Genomic DNA, 17,803 nt, shown 5'->3' with positions numbered 1-17,803 from the left:
AAATATGGAAGTCAAGGCTAATGGAGATGCTCATTTTCTCCTTAAGTCGACTCTGCTACAAAAGTATTATTAAAACAATAAGACAGGGAGAGCAACGTATATGTGTATGCTTAAAAAGTCCAAAAACACATTCTAATATTTTTAATAGAATTTAATTTTAGAGAGCTTTTACCGTTTGCAGAAAAATTATGCAGAAAGGACAGAGAATTCATATACTCCCTGTCATTCTATAAGCAGTTGCCACTATTATTACCAACATCTTGCATTAACATGAGTTACAACTGATTGATCAATATTGATATATTATTGTTAATTTAAATGCATAGTTTACATTAGTTTGCTGTTCTATGTTATGTAGTTGTAGAATTTGGGAAAATGCATGAAGTCATGTGTGTGCCATCAAAATATTACATGGAGTAATTTTGCAGCCCAAAATTGTTGTATGCTCTATTATTCATTGTCTTGCACTCCTGTTGAAATCCTAGCTATCGCTCATCTTTTTAATGTTTCCATAGTTTTGCATTCTGCACAATGCTTTGTGGTTAGAGTCATGCAGCCTTTTCAGATTGACTTCTTTCACTTAGCAATACACATATGAAGTTCTTCCACATTTCTTTTGTGGTTTGATAGTTCATTACTCTTTTTGCTCATTATTTTTAAAATTTCTGAATAATATTCAGTTACATGGAGGCATCATATTTGTGTATGTATGTGTGCATACTCAGTCATGTCCAGCTCTTTGCAACACTATGGACTGTAGTCTGTCATGCTCCTCTGTCCATGGAATTTTTCAGGCAGGAATAATGGAGCAGGTTGCCTCCTCCAGGGCATCTTCCAAACCCAAGGATTGAACCCAAGTCTCTTGCATCTCATCTTCTGTATTGCAGGCCGATTCTTTACCACTAATGCCACATTTACTTATCCATATTCCTGTTGTAGGATATCTTGATTGATTCCAAATTTTGGAAATTAAAAATAAAGCTTATGTGAATATTCATATGCAGGTTTATATGTGGTTTTAAGGTCTCAACTCATTGGCATCACTACCTAGATACATGATTGCTCAATTATACTGTTTTTCTATATGTAATACTGTACAGAAGTGTAAAACTGTCTTCCAAAGTGGTTGTACCATTTTGCATTTCAACCAACAATTAATGGAATTCTTATTAATACATGTTTGGGGTTTTAGCCTTTATAATAGTTGTGTAGTGATTGTTCATTGCTGTTTTAATTTGCAATTACCTAATAACATAATGATGATGTTGGGTATCTTTGAGAAAGCTTATTTGACATTTGTATCCCTTCTTTGGTGAGGTGTTTATTCAGATGTGTACTCATTTTAAAATTAGATTGCTTACTTTCTAATTGTTCAGTGTTAAGAGTTCTCAAAAATATACATTTTGGATACCATCGTTTTGCATAATATATATTTTGAAATATTTTCTCCCAATCTGTGGCTCATTTTTTTTCCTCTTAACTGTTTTTTGCAGAATAGAGGTTTTTTTTTTTTTTGTTTTTTTAGTTTTAATTTTAATTTTTATTTTTTTAAGATAACACTCTATTTTATTACCCAGATTCTACTTTTACTCTCAGGGAATTGTTTTGTTTTATTATCATTATTATAAATTTAACTGGAGGCTAATTACAATATTGTATTGGTTTTGTCATACATCAACATAAATCTGCCACGGGTAAATAAGTGTTCCCCATCCTGAAATCCGCTCCCCCCTCCCTCTCCATACCATCCCTCTGGGTCATCCCAGTGCACCAGCCCCAAGCATCCTATATCTGGTATCGAACCTGGACTGGTGATTCATTTCATATATGATAGTATACATGTTTCAATGCCATTCTCCCAAATCATCCCACCCTCGCCCTCTCCCACAGAGTCCAGAAGACTCTTCAATACATCTGTGTCTCTTTTGCTGTCTTGCATACAGGGTTATCATTACCATCTTTCTAAATTCCATATATATGCATTAGTATACTGTATTGCTGTTTTTCTTTCTGGCTTACTTCACTCTGTATAATAGGCTCCAGTTTCATCCACTTCATTAGAACTGATTCAAATGTATTCTTTTTAATGGCTGAGTAGTACTCCATTGTGTATATGTACCACAGCTTTCTTATCCATTCGTCTGCTGATGAACATCTAGGTTGCTTCCATGTCCTGGCTATTATAAACAGTGCTGTGATGAACATTGGGGTAAAACTGTCTCTTTCAATTCTGATTTCCTCGGTGTGTATGCCCAGCAGTGGAATTGCTGGGTCATAAGGCAGTTCTATTTCCAGTTTTTCAAGAAATCTCCATACTGTTCTCCATAGTGGCTGTACTGGTTTGCATTCCCACAAACAGAGGTTTTAAGTAGGAATCCAATTTATCTTTCTTTAATGGATTATACTTTTTGTGTTGTACCTAAAATGATCAAATCAAAGGTCATCTAGATTTTCTACTTAATATTTTTATGTTTTATAGTTTTGTATGTTTAATGTAAGTACATGATACATTTTGGGTTATTTTTCTAAAGAGTATATGGTATTAGTATATATTCATTTCTTATCTATACAGTTTTAGTTATTCCAACATGTTCATTGAAAAGACTGCCCTTTTTCCACTGAATTACTTTAGCTCCTTTGTCAAAAATGAATTCACTATATATTTGTGGATTTATATATGCCTGAATTTTCTATATGTTCCACTGATCTATTTGGCTTTTTTTTTTTTTTGTCAATATCCCACCATCTTTTCTGGGCTTCCCTGGTAGTGGAATGAATACTAATAATGAATCTGCAATAATGAATCAGCCTGCAATGCAAGATATGAAGGGTTGAACACTTCTACAGGTTGGGAAGATCCCCTGGAGAAGGAAACGGCAACCCACTCCAGTATTCTTGCTTGGGGAACTATATGGACAGAGCAGGCTGGTGGGCTACAGTCCGTCAGGTCACAAGAGTCAGACATGTCTTAACAGATAAACTACTAACACCACATCACACCATCTTGAACAATGTAGATTTAAGTAAATCTTGAAGTCCATGTCAGTTCTCCAAATTTGTTTTTTTTTCACTGCTGTGATGGCTATTCTGAATCTTTTGCTTTTCTATATAAACTCTAGAATCAGTTTGTTGATATATACAAAAAAAGAACTTGCTGGGATTTTGATTGACATCATGCTGTATCTGTAGATAAAATTGGGAAGAACCTTAATGACATTGATTCCTTCAGCTCATAAACAGGAATATCTCACATTTATTTAGATTTTGCTTTCTCATAGCACTATTTTTTTTAAGATTTCTTTATGTAGACCTTGTGAATGTTTTGTTAGATTTATACTGAAACATTTAATTTTTTTGTGCTAAATGGTATTGTGTTTTTAATTTTGAAGTCCAACTGCTCATTGATGGTATTTAGAAAAATAGTTAAAACTTTAATATCATTTTATATCTTGTATCTTGAAACTTGTTATAATCCTGTAATAGTTCTTGTAGTTTTCTTGTTGTTTCTATTACTAATTCTTTGCGTAGAAATGTATTTTTCACAGCAGTTTATTTTCAAGATTCTGTGAATTCATTATTTGCATTGCAGCCATTTTCTACTCTTATAGGGTCTTTTTGACATAACAGAATGAAATAAGTACAGAACTAAAAAATAATGTATCAACTTACTGTCTATTTTCTGAAGATTTCTGGTATTTTACCACAGCATGCATAGATAATGGAGTGACACATTTGCCATGTCTTCTCTGATTAGTTGTCTAAAAATGTGCAGTTTTACAAGCACATTAATTTATTCCCAAGAATCCCTCAGAGCTAACTTACTTTTCACTTTAGTCTACTTTTATCCATTTCTCCTCTTACTTGTTCACCGTTTCCTAGTGACATAAATACTCCTTTTTAGATCTCATTGAACTACCAATATCCACTTGTTGATTTGGCCACTTGTTTGATCTGTTACCTACCTAATCCACATATCTATTTGAATTATAAACTTAACTCTGAATAAAAACCAAGTCTTAGCTTTATATGAAACAAAAAGTTATACACATTTAATTGGTTTATGAGTCTCAGAAAAGATGTATATTTGTTGTCAGAAAATATGTTGGATTTGAACCAAGTGTATGATTGCTGTTTTACATGAGATTCCTTAAACTGCATTTGAAAAATGAGGTAAAATATTTTTTTTAAAGTCAGGAAGACTCTACATTTGACAATTTCTGAATTCTTATTTTCTAATCATTATTTTCTGCTCTACTATGTACCATCTACCTCAGCTAACTGCACTTTGTAAACAATAGCAACAGAAGAGTAATTTCTAATCATCTTGAGAATCCTAAAGTGACAGATTTAAAGAATTGGTTGTAGCAGTGTCATCCATCTTCGATGTCATATAATTGTGGTATTGTAGCGAAGATGTTCTTACTGGTTAGGACATTTGAATAAATGTACCATGATAACTGAAGGTGCTAAAAAATAATGATAGAAGTAACAGTGAAAGCAATGATATCTCCACATAAAATGTACACAAGATTAAAATGAAATGAAGATGTTTCACAATCAACAGCCATCACAAGAAATGTACAAACGGCACTTACATCTATGTATGTGTGAGTGTATTTATAGAATATGTATATATCTACTCAACAAAAATTAAATTGAATGTGAAATAGTAATTTTGGAAAACTGTTTTTAACTTGAAAACTGTGCCCTATCCTTTAATTGAGAAACAAAACAAAACAAAAAAACTGTGACTTGGCATAGTTCTACCAATGCCAGCTTTCAATTAAATGACCATTACAAAACAGTCCCTGATAGCTCAGTTGGTAAAGAATCCACTTGCAATGCAGGATACTCTGGTTCAATTCCTGGATCAGGAAAATCTGCTGCAGAAGGGATAAGTTACCCATCTCAGTATTCTTTGTCTTCCCTCGTAGTTCAGCTGGTAAAGAATCTGCCATGCAATGAGGAAGATCTGAGTTTGATCCCTGGGTTGGGAAGATCCCCTGGAGAAGGGAAAGGCTACCCACTCCAGTGCTCTGACTTGTATTACAGGCACTGCAGAATCCATGGGGTCACAAAGAGTCAGACACAACTGAGAGACTTTCACTTTTCACATATAAAACAGTTAAAAGTATGATTGGCATAGGAAAATTCCATTTGCATAGCTAAATTAACATTTGTTCTACTCCCATCAGTGTTACTGTTTTCTTCAATTTCTTTCATTTATCTTATGTCTTTGCTATTATTAAATAAAGAGAACACTAGATCATTAGTGAAGATATACAGAATTTCTCACAAATAATCTTCCTCATTAATGCCAGGAAGAAGAGGAAGAATTTCAAAGAAAACTTAAAAGAATAGAGTTAAATGATAGTTTAGCTACTTGAGTTTCTTGGAAATAAATTGGACTATTTTAATTACTCACATATCCTTATTTATATTAACTTTTGAAAAGTGAAAGTCGCTCAGTCATGTCCGGCTCTTTGTAGCCCCATGGACTGTATAGTCAATGGAATTCTCCAGGCCAGAATACTGGAGTGGGTAGCCTTTCCCTTCTCCAAGAAAATCTTTCCAAACCAGAGATCGAACCCAGATCTCCTGCATTGCAGATGGACTCTACCAACTGAGCTATCAAGGAAGCCATGTGAACTTCTGATCAAATCTGGAAAATATATTACTGACCATAATAAAGGTAATTAAATGAAAGAAAAAAAAAACAGTTTTATCATCAAGGATAAAAAAGAATGGTTGCTTGAGGGATTGTGTCACCTCTCCATGAGTTGTAAATAACATATCTAGTAACTATAGTAAATAACCTGTATAGCATCAATTATTATTGTTTTGATTTTGCACATCAATCTTAAGGTAGTTTCTAAAGGCTGTCTTTTCATTATGAAAGAGAAGCATAAATCTCAAGGGTAAATTCAGTTGGTCCAGTTCTCAAAGTTAATAATAGATGAGGAAATCATTTTCTTCTAGTCAAATGAAAAGTTCAATTTAACTTTTATAGTGTAATTACAGCAAAAAGAACTGAAAATTCACACTAAAAAAGTACAGTTGGATAGCTCTTAAAAGACATCAGTTCAGTTCAATCACTCAGTCGTGTCCGACTCTTTGCGACCCCATGAATAACAGCACGCCAGGCCTCCCTGTCCATCGCCAACTCCCAAAGTTCACTCAAACTCACGTCCATAAAGTCAGTGATGCCATCCAGCCATCTCGTCCTCTGCTGTCACCTTTTCCTCCTGCCCCCAATCCGTCTCAGCATCAGAGTTTTTTTTCCAGTGAGTCAACACTTCACATGAGCTGGCCAAAGTACTGGAGTTTCAGGTTTAGCATCATTTCTTCCAAAGAACACCCAAGGATGATCTCCTTCAGAATGGACTGATTGGATCTCCTTGTTGTCCAAGGAACACTCAAGAGTCTTCTGAGATACCACAGTTCAAAAGCATCAATTCTTCAACACTCAGCTTTCTTCACAGTCCAACTCTCACATTCATACATGACCACTGGAAAAATCATAGCCTTGACTAGATGGAACTTTGTTGGCAAAGTGATGTCTCTGCTTTTCAATATGGTATTTGAGTTGCTCATAACTTTCCTTCCAAGGAGTAAGGATCTTTTAATTTCATGGCTGCAGTGACCATCAGCAGTGATTTTGAAACCCCAAAAATAAAGTCTGACACTGCTTCCACTGTTTCCCCATCTATTTCCCATGAAGTGATGGGACCAGATGCCATGATCTTCATTTTCTGAATGTTGAGCTTTAAGCCTACTTTTTCACTCATCTCTGGTTCCTCTGCCTTTTCTAGAACCAGCTTGAACATCTGGAAGTTCACAGTTCATGTACTGCTGAAACTTGGCTTGGAGAATTTTGAGGACATACTATTGTTATTATTTTTCAGGTAATTTTTTCAAATGAAAGATTATAAGTTAAGTATGACATTGTCAGGTAATCTGAGTACTGTGTTTTTTTTTTTTTGTTTTTTTTTTTTTAAGATTTTTAATCAAGCAAGAACTTTTGACCAAATGACGAGCTATTTGTGAAGTCTAAAAAAGTTACTGTGAAGAACGTTAAACTGTTTACTTTTTATTTCCATATTTGCATTGCTGAATAACTGAAGGGTTGAATGATAGTAAGTCCATGCATTGTATAAAAATTATTTTAATTATTTTTTAAAAATATTGACTGTATAGCTTATAATAAAATTTTGACTAAAAATAAATTGCTAGGGTCAAAATAAATGAAAGGTGTTCACATATATTTTACATGTTTGCTGTGCTCATAAACAATATATTTCATATTTTTCAGACTCACAAGGTAGAAATACATTGCTTATATTGTTGTATCTCCTATCTCCAGAATTTCCTTGTAAATTAAGCTGTATGATTTTTCAGTTCAGTTCAGTTCAGTTCAGTTGCTCAGTCGTGTCTGACTCTTTGAGACCCCATAAAGCAGAGCGTGCCAGGACTCCCTGTCCATCAACAACTCCCGGAGTTTACTCAAACTCATGTCCATCGAGTCAGTGATGCCATCCAGCCATCTCATCCTCTGTCGTATCCTTCTCCTCCTGCCCCCAATCCCTCCCAGTATCAGGGACTTTTCCAATAAGTCAACTTTTCACATGAGGTGGCCAGACTATTGGAGTTTCACATTCAGAATCAGTCCTTCCAAAGAACACCCAGGACTGATATCCTTTAGAAAGGACTGGTTGATTCAAGTAATTTTCTGGTGGAGTCCTTAGGGTTTTCTATGTAGAGGATCATGTCATCTGCAAACAGTGAGAGTTTTAATTCTTCTTTTCCAGTTTGGATTCCTTTTATTTCTTTTTCTGCTCTGCTTGCTGTGGCAAAAACTTCCAGAACTATGTTGAACAGTAGCAGTGAAAGTGAACACCCTTGTCTTGTTCCTGATTTTAGGGAAAATGATTTCAATTTTTCACCATTGAGGATAATGTTTGCTGTGGGTTTGTCATATATAGCTTTTATTATGTTGAGGTATGTTCCTTATATTCCTGGTTTCTGGAGAGTTTTTATCATAAATGGATGTTGAATTTTGTCAAAGGCCTTCTTTGCATCTATTGAGATAATCATATGGCTTTAATTTTTCAATTTGTTAATGTGGTGAATTACATTGATTGATTTGTGGATACTGAAGAATCCTTGCATCCCTGGGATAAAGCCCACTTGGTCATGGTGTATGATCTTTTTAATGTGTGGCTGGATTCTGATTGCTAGAATTTTGTTAAGGATTTTTGCATCTATGTTCATCAGTGATATTGGCCTGTAGTTTTCTTTCCTTGTGGCATCTTTGTCAGGTTTTAGTATTAGGGTAATGGTGGCTTTATAGAATGAGTTTGGAAGTTTACTTTCCTTTGCAAATTTCAGGAAGAGTTTGAATATAGTAAAGTTGTGGGATATATGATCAACACACAGAAATCCCTTGCATTCCTATACACTAATAATGAGAAAGTAGAAAAAGAAATTAAGGAAACAATTCCATTCACCATTGCAACGAAAATAATAAAATACTTGGGAATATATCTACCTAAAGAACTAAAGACCTATATATAGAAAACTATAAAACACTGATGAAAGAAATCAAAGAGGACACTAATAGATGGAAAAATATACCATGTTCATGGATTGGAAGAATCAATATAGTGAAAATGAGTATACGACCTAAAGCAGTCTACAGATTCAATGCAATCATTATCAAGCTATCAGCAATATGTTTCACAGAACTAGAACAAATAATTTCACAACTTGTATGGAAATACCAAAAACCTCGAATAGCCAAAGCAATCTTGATAAAGAAGAAAGGAACGGCAGGAATCAACCTGATTGACTTCAGGCTCTACTACAAAGCCACAGTCATTAAGACAGTAAGGTACTGGCACAAAGACAGAAATATAGATCAATGGAACAAAATAGAAAGCCCAGAGATAAATCCACACACAAATGGACACCTTATCTTTGACAAAGGAGGCAAGAATATACAATGGAGTAAAGACAGTCTCTTTAACAAGTGGTGCCGGGAAACCTGGTCAACCACTTGTAAAAGAATGAAACTAGAACACTTTCTAACACCATTCAAAAAATAAACTCAAAATGGATTAAAGATCTAAATGTAAGACTAAAAACTATAAAACTCCTAGAGGAGAACATAGGCAAAACACTCTCTGACATAAATCACAGCAGGATCCTCTATGATCCACCTCCCAGAATACTGGAAATAAAAGCAAAAATAAACAAAAGGGATATAATTAAAGTTAAAAGCTTCTGCACAACAAAGGAAACTATAAGCAAGGTGAAAAGACAGCCTTCTGAAAGGGAGAAAATAATAGCAAATGAAGTAACTGACAAACAACTAATCTTAAAAATATACAAGCAACTTATGCAGCTCAATTTCAGAAAAAAAAAAAAAAAGACCCAATCAAAAAATGGGACATTTCTCCAAAGAAGACATACAGATGGCTAACAAGCACATGAAAAGATGCTCAACATCACTCATTATCAGAGAAATGCAAATCAAGACCATAATGAGGTACCATTTCACACCAGTCAGAATGGCTGCAATCCAAAAGTCCACAAGCAATAAATGTTGGAGAGGGTGTGGAGAAAAGGGAACCCTCTTTCACTGTTGGTGCAAATGCAAACTAGTACAGCCACTATGGAGAACACTGGGGAGATTCCTTAAAAAAACTACAAATAGAACTGCCTTATGACCCAGAAATCCCACTGCTGGGCATACACATTGAGGAAACCAGAATTGAAAGAGACAGGTGTACCCCAATGTTCGTCACAGCACTGTTTATAATAGCCAGGACATGGAAGCAACCTAGATGTCCATCAGCAGATGAATGGATAAGAAAGCTGTGGTACATATACACTATGGAGTATTACTCAGCCATTAAAAAGAATACATTTCAGTCAGTTCTAATAAGGTGGATAAAACTGGAGCCGATTATACAGAGTGAAGTAAGTCAGAAGGAAAAACACCAATACAGTATACTGACGCCCAAGGCCAGGGCTGGTGACCGGGAGGAGCAACCCGAGGAGTGGTGGCTGTGCAGCACAGGAGGGCCTAGAGGAGCTATTCCATGTTGAAGGTCAGGAATGGTGATGGTAAAGAGATACCCCTCATCCAAGGTAAGGAGCAGCGGCTGTGCTTTGCTGTAGCAGCCGTGAACAGATAACCCACGCCAAGGTAAGAGAAACGCAAGTAAGATGGTAAGTGTTGCAAGAGGGCATCAGAGGGCAGACACACTAAAACCATACTCACAGAAAACTAGTAAATTTTATCACACTAGGACCACAGCCTTGTCTAACTCAATGAAACCAAGCCATGCCTATGGGGCAACCCAAGATGGGCAGGTCATGGTGGAGAGGCCTGAACAGAATATGGTCCACTGGAGAAGGGAATGGCATACCACTTCAGTATTCTTGCCTTGAGAACCCCATGAACAGTATGAAAAGGCAAAATGATAGGACACCAAAGAGGAACTCTGCAGGTCAGTAGGTGCCCAATATGCTACTGGAGATCAGTGGAGAAATATCTCCAGAAAGAATGAAGGGATGGAGCCAAAGCAAAAACAATACCAAGATGTGACTGGGGATAGAAGCAAGATCCAATGCTGTAAAGAGCAATATTGCATAGAACCTGGAATGTCAGGTCCATGAATTAAGGCAAATTGGAAGTGGTCAAACAGAAGATATCAAGGGTGAATGTCGACATTTTAGGCATTAGCGAACTAAAATGGACTGGAATGGGTGACTTTAACTCAGATGACCATTATATCTACTACTGCGGGCAGGAATCCCTCAGAAGAAATGGAGTAGCCATCATAGTCAACAAAAGAATCTGAAATGCAGTACTTAGATGCAATCTCAAAAACGACGGAATGATCTCTGTTCATCTCCAAGGCAAACCATTCAATATCACAGTTATCCAGGTCTATGCCCCAACCATTAATGCTGAAGAAACTGAAGTTGAACGGTTTTATGAAGACCTAGAAGACCTTTTAGAACTAACACCCCATTTATACCGTAATTTTCTTCAAATAACTTCATAGTTTATAATAATATATATAAACATATAAATAATGGATAATCAATGTTAACTATTTTTATTTAGTGATCTCATAGTTACCCTTTTTTACTCATAATTAATGTTGTAATTTCTTATTTAAAATTCCTGAAAATTTTTAGTTTGCATCATTATTATTTTCCAAACTTACCTACATTTTCATCTGATAATGAAATTGCAAATAATTTTCATGAGATATATTTCCTTTTTTTTACATTGAAGTTTACTTAACCCCAGTTACATAATACTGAGGCTTATATAAACCTTGATATGTTGAGTTTTACCATAATAAAATTATGCTATTACCTGATAATAAATATTTGTGCATTTCAATATGTCATAATAGCTATCCCAATTTTGGTAATAATTTCTTTTTAAAGATGATACCACATTTGTCAAAATATATACAGAAGCTAAAGACACACAAATATTGCCTCTTTGGACTCTGTTCAGTCCAGGTCATTGTTTTCTATTTTTTCAAGTTCTTAGTGGCTAGTAAACTTACTTGTTAATTAGAGATTTGCCAGAGTCCAACTCCAGCAGCCAGGGAATCAGCCTGAAGAGGTGAGTGGTGTCAGCGGAAGATGATGTAGTCTCTGACTCATAGTACAGAACTAAATTTTTGTTTCAAGCTTCAAGTCCTCTTTTATACTTTGACAAAAACATTAGGTCAGAAGTTTGATGTTTTTTAGTTTCCCCCACCCAGATTTACTGTACTTAACTTGTGATTACTTTGTAACTCATGCTACATTCCTCAGTTTCTTTCTTATCTCTCTAAATCCTGTTTGCTCCTAGCATCTTCAGATCACTATCTCCTAAAAAGGCTTCTAGCTATTCTTAAGTATTCCTAAACCCTAAACTCAGCAATCTTCTTTTGCCATAAATATTTTCCTCACAAACAGGTCTCAGATAACAATCCTTCCCATGGCCTCAAGCTGCGGCCTATGTGCTCATCCTGGGACATTCTCTGTAAAGATCCTTGAACAAATGTCAATGGTTATTTTATAGATTATTTTCTGGGCACAACTATAGAAGGCTTTGTGCTTTCTCACACTTCTCTCAAGCACCTTAATATTCTTTTCAGCCAACTCAACTGAAGAAAGGAAAGAACAAGTCAGAGTCACAAGGCCTAACTCCTTCATCCCTGAGCTGTGCCTGCAAGATAAGGAGAGGGGGTTGGGGCTATGCCTTCATTTTTCAGTAATGCCTAAAGCTTCTCCTGACAGAGATTAATTCAGTTGAGATGCAAATAATTTCTTTATTTCATGGATAATATAATCTCAAATATTTAGGGCCTATCAGATACAACTGTTTTTATATTTCACACAGCTTATCTTATCACTTCTATGTTAAATTTCTTATAAAAATCATAGCTTTCTAGATGATGCTTGAACCAGACACAGCATCCTAATGGTTCACAAATTTAATTAATAAGTTGAATTAAATACTGACCCATGTTTATTTTACATGTTTGCCTGAAATTCATGATTTTACAATTTGAAAATTATTTAAAAACACCACAATTTATTCTCAGTTAGATCAGTATCATTGACTATATCATGTATGCTTTGATTTGGTTGTGATATTTTTAATTGACATACTGGTTTGTCACTGTCACAAATATTAATTGTATGTCTGTCTGTACCCTATTATATTTACATATTTGAAACAAAAGTGTAGCATATATATGAAGTTGTATCTTGGTTATTTTGACCAAAACTTAAGATTAATCATTTTGTTTATAAAATATGTGTGCATGTGTGAATGTTCAGTTGCTCAGTAATGTTTGACTCTCTTGCAACTCCATGGACTGTAGCCCGCCAGGCTTCTTTGTCTATAGAATTTTCCAGGCAAGAATACTGGAGCAGGTTACTATTTCCTACTCCAGGAGATCCCGATCCATTAAACCACCTCTCTTGAGTCTCCTGCATTGGCAGGCAGATTCTTTACCCCTGTACCACCTAGGAAGCCCCTTAAAGTAAGTCAGTCAACATTTAATATTAAATGTATATGTATTATATTAAATGTGTATTACCAAGCAAATTTTTGCCAAATCTATGTAAGTTTATATGACTTAAAGGGTACTCATGACACAAACTTTTATGAGAGGTGTTATCAGTTCAGTTTTTAGTCATTCATTCTTGTCCGACACTTTGCGACAGCATGGACTGCAGCACGCCAGGCTTCCCTGTCCATCAAGTCAGTGATGCTATCCCATCCTCTGTCATCTCCTTCTCCTCCCACCTTCAATACTTCCCAGCATCAGGGTCCTTTCTAATGAGTCAATTTGCATCAGGTGGCCAAAGTATTTGAGCTTCAGGTTCAGTATCAGTTCTTCCACTGAATATTCAGGATTGATTTCCTTTAGGATTTACTAGTTGGATCTCCTTGCTGTCCAAGGGACTCTCAAGAGTCTTCTCTAGCATCACAGTTCAAAAGTGTCATTTCTAATGAGCTCAGCTTTCTTTATAATCCAACTGTCACATACATGACTACAGGAAAAACCATAGCTTTGACTCTATGGGTCTCTGTTGGTAATGTCTCTGCTTTTTAAAACGCTGTTTATGTTGCTAATAGCTTTTCTGCCAAGAAGTAAGTATCTTTTAATTTCATGGCTGCAGTCACCATCTGTAGTGATTTTGGAGCTCAAAAAAATAAAGTCTGTCACTGTCTCCATTGTTTCCCTATCTATTTGCCTTGAAACGGTGGGACTGATGCCATGATCTTAGTTTTTTGAATGATAAGTTTTAAGCAGCTTTTTCACTCTCTTCTTTCACTTTTATCAAGAGGCTCTTTAGTTCCTCTTTGCTTTCTACTGTAACAATGTTATACTTAGTGAATTTATATATTTTTCATAATTCATTGCAATGTAATGTCATTCCTTTAGGGGGAAGCAATCTGACAAACTCATAGAATGAGAATTTCTATAAGAATCTGATTTGAATTCTTTAAAAAAAAGTCAAGTTCAGAAAAAAAGTTAAACGTTTGAGTGGGAAAAAAATATTCCTAGAATAAATGATACAAAATAAAAAAATAAATCACCAAATTAATAATAGTTAACTGTCTTAAGAGAGACCATGGTGCTATAGTTTATATTAGAACAGAAAAAAATTTAGGGGAAAATTAAAAGTGTCATTATTTTTAGTGCAGATAAAATTTTCCAAACATACAATATTTTTAATAACCTCATTTTGCCCAATATATAATTTTGGAGTGGGATTATCACTGTTACTGTGTTATTATTTATTGACAGTGACTGCTGATATTGTTAATATGTTACATTGTTTATATCTTTATTAAGTCATCTAGACATATTCTTAGCCTAAAACTACTTTTATTCCAATTACCACAATATGTCAAATATAAAATTATTTTAATTTGATTGATCTTAGTTACCTGGCCATTTTCTAAAGTAACAATTTTTAGAAGCATACTTATTGAACTGTCCTATTCCTTAAAATTCACAGAAATACACACATACACAGACATGTGCAGAAACACTTTCCCCTTGTACATTGAAGGCAGTTATTTCTGGGTATATTATTCAGTCCACAGTCATTTTTTTTTTTTTTCTCAAAATCTCTCAAGTTTATTAAAGTGTCTTCTGAAGTTTAATATTATAAATGGTCTAAAATAAATTTTACATTTGCTGTCATGCATGTATGCATTTGCTTGTTCTAGTTCATTTTCTAGTGTACTGATTTAACACATGATTCACCTACAATGCAAAATAGAGTAACAAAAATACAAAATAAACAGGAGGCAATAAGAACATATTGCAAATAAGATGTTATCTTTTTAAGCTTTACCTGATTTATCAGTAACATCTTTTAATTAATTAAGTATTGGTGGCCTTTTTAAAATGCAGATTCACATAATCTCTCAATTCATCTTTTAAAAATTATTTCTTTAATCATTTCTTAAACTTAATTTTCCCTTTATCTCTTTTGGGGACTAACTGGATTAAATAACTAGGAAATGGTCTCCATTTTTATAATTCTTTGTTTCTATATATTTCAAAACTTGTATCTTCATATTTTTATCTATAATTTATATTTTATTTTTATTTTCTATGTTGCTAAATTTCTATTATATAATCACTTATTTTCTTCAGCAACCATAATTTTTAATACTGGAATTACATTTTGTATGTACCTGAGTATTTTTATAGCACTCTATTCTGTTTTTGGTCTGTTTGTTCTAGTTTCATTAATTCAATATATTTTTTCATTTATTTAGAGTTTACAAAATTTTCAAAATGCTCTCATTATTCTCAAAGGAAACTGAATTTTGTTTTCCTTTTGATCATGACCCTTGAATCTGGCATGTTGTGTTTTTTTATATGTTCAGTTGAGAAAACTAAAATGTGAAGAAGTAAGGGAGTTTTCCCACTACCATATACCTAATGAAAGGTAGAATGAGGACACTGTTGCTGTCCCTATGTTTAGTTGAATGGTAGCTTCCCAAAAGACATGTTCACATTCTAGAGTTTACAAATGTGACTGTATTTGGGAGCAAAATTATTTGCAGATTAAATTAAGGATTTTGAAATGAGATCATCTTGAATCATTTCAATGAGTCCTAAATACAATAATTGGTTTTATGAGAGACACATGAAGAGGAGAAGAAGGCCATGTGAAGATGGAGGTAGAAATTACAATTATGAAGTCACACAACAGGAATCACTTGGAGCCACCAGAACTAGAAGATGTAAGGAGATATATACCCTCTTAGAACAGAGACAAACCTGGTGGAACACAAGGCTGGTGACATAATTTTAAACTTCTGGGGTCCAGAAGTGTAAAAGAATGAATTCGGTTGTTATAAACTAAGTTTGCTGCAATTTAAAGAAGTCATAGAAATCTAAAACAGCCTCCATATTTTGGTGGCTAGAAATGGACTACTGCTGTGACAAATAACTAAAAAATATGGAAATGGCTTATAAATTAGATGAGTAAAGGCTGCAGCAGTTTTGAGGCTCATGAAAACCAAAGCCTAGGTTGTCTTGAAAAGATTATTGGTATAAATATGAATGTTAAAGGCATTTCTGAAAAGAGCTCTGAAGAAAATAAGGGACATGTACCTGGAAAGTATTTGTCTATAGCCATCCTTCCTGAGCATGCCTGATCTCAGAAGCTAAGCAGCTTTGGACCTGGTTAGTACTTGGATGGAAGACCATGGGCTTCCTTGGTGACTCAGACAGTAAAGAATCCACCTGAAATGCTGGAGACTGGATTTGATCACTAGGTTGGGAAGATCCCCTGGAGAAGGGCATGGTAACCAACTCCAATATTCTTGCCTGGAGAATACCCATGGAAAAAGAGCCTGACAGGTTACAGTGCATGGGGACACAAAGAGTCAAGCATGACTGAGTGGCTAAGCACAGCACAGACCTGTTAAGTATGAGAAAATAAGCACCCTTGTTATAAGGGCAAAAACTTGGCTGAAAATTTTTCTGTGATTGGGTAGAAAGTAGAACTTGTAAAACATGGGCCTATATTTAGTTGAGGTTTCCTAGTAAATATTGGAGATGACACCTGGTTTCTTCTTGCTACACATTGTAAAATATGAGAGGAAAAGGATAAATTAAGCAAAGAAGAAATAGCACTTGATAATTTGGGGAATTCTTAGCCAATGCAGTCTTCAAGGAATGATGAAATTAGGAAATGCACTACTAGAAAAGCATACTCTGGAGAAAAAGTCAAAAGTATGGCTACAAAAGCTTGTATTGTTTGCATGTGTGACTCTAGGATCTACTCAATCATCTCAGAAGAAGCCAGGAATAGAGATGGGTTTAACAATGAAACAGCTTATATAATAGCATGTCTTATATAATAGCATGTAACCCTGTTCCAAACAGGAGAATCAGAAGGCTTTGGAGAATTCTATATCAGGAGAAAAAACTGCCTCCTTGGAATGAAAGGGACAAAAACAGAATGAAGCATGAGAAGGATACCAGACATCTGACTTCCAAAATTCTTAAGGCAGGAATGGATTTAAAGAGCTACATAGCTGCAAGAATAATCTATCCTTCAACAAAGGATAGATTCACTATGGAGTCAGAGCCAACTTACACTGTAGAGAGGGGGGTGGGACTCTTCTGAGAGGAGTAGAAACCAGAGCTGCTGCATGCCTGTGGTCAGATGATCAAGTTACAGAGGATTTATTTTAGGCTTGAAACATAATGGACTTTGCTTTGTGTATTTCAAACTTGCTTGGGGCCAATAACTACCTTCTTCCTTCCAGTTTTTTCTCTTTTGAAATGGATATGTCTAACTATACCTGTTCCACTACTTTATTTGAGAAACTGATTTTTTTTCTGCTCTTATTTCAAAAGTCCATAGCTAGAAATTAATTTAGTCCTAGAATACATCAAGGAGAGATAAGAAGCCTTCTTAAGTGAACAATGCAAAGAAACAGAAGAAAACAATATTATGGGAAAGACTAGAAATCTCTTCAAGAAAATTAGAGATAAAAGGAAACATTTCATGCAAAGATGGGCACAATAAAAGATAGAAATTGTACAGACTTTACAGAATCAGAAGATACTAAAAAGAGGTGACAAGAATACACAGAAAAACTATACAAAAAAGTTCTTACTGACCCGGATAACCACAAAGATGTGATCACCCACCTAGAGCCAGACATCCTTGAGTGTGAAGTCAAGTGGATCTTAGGAAGCATTACTATGAACAAGCTAGTGAAGATGATGGA

This window comes from Capricornis sumatraensis, chromosome 7, assembly GCF_032405125.1.
Source record: "Capricornis sumatraensis isolate serow.1 chromosome 7, serow.2, whole genome shotgun sequence".
NCBI classification, from domain to species: domain Eukaryota; kingdom Metazoa; phylum Chordata; class Mammalia; order Artiodactyla; family Bovidae; genus Capricornis; species Capricornis sumatraensis.
This window is presented reverse-complemented; position numbering follows the sequence as displayed.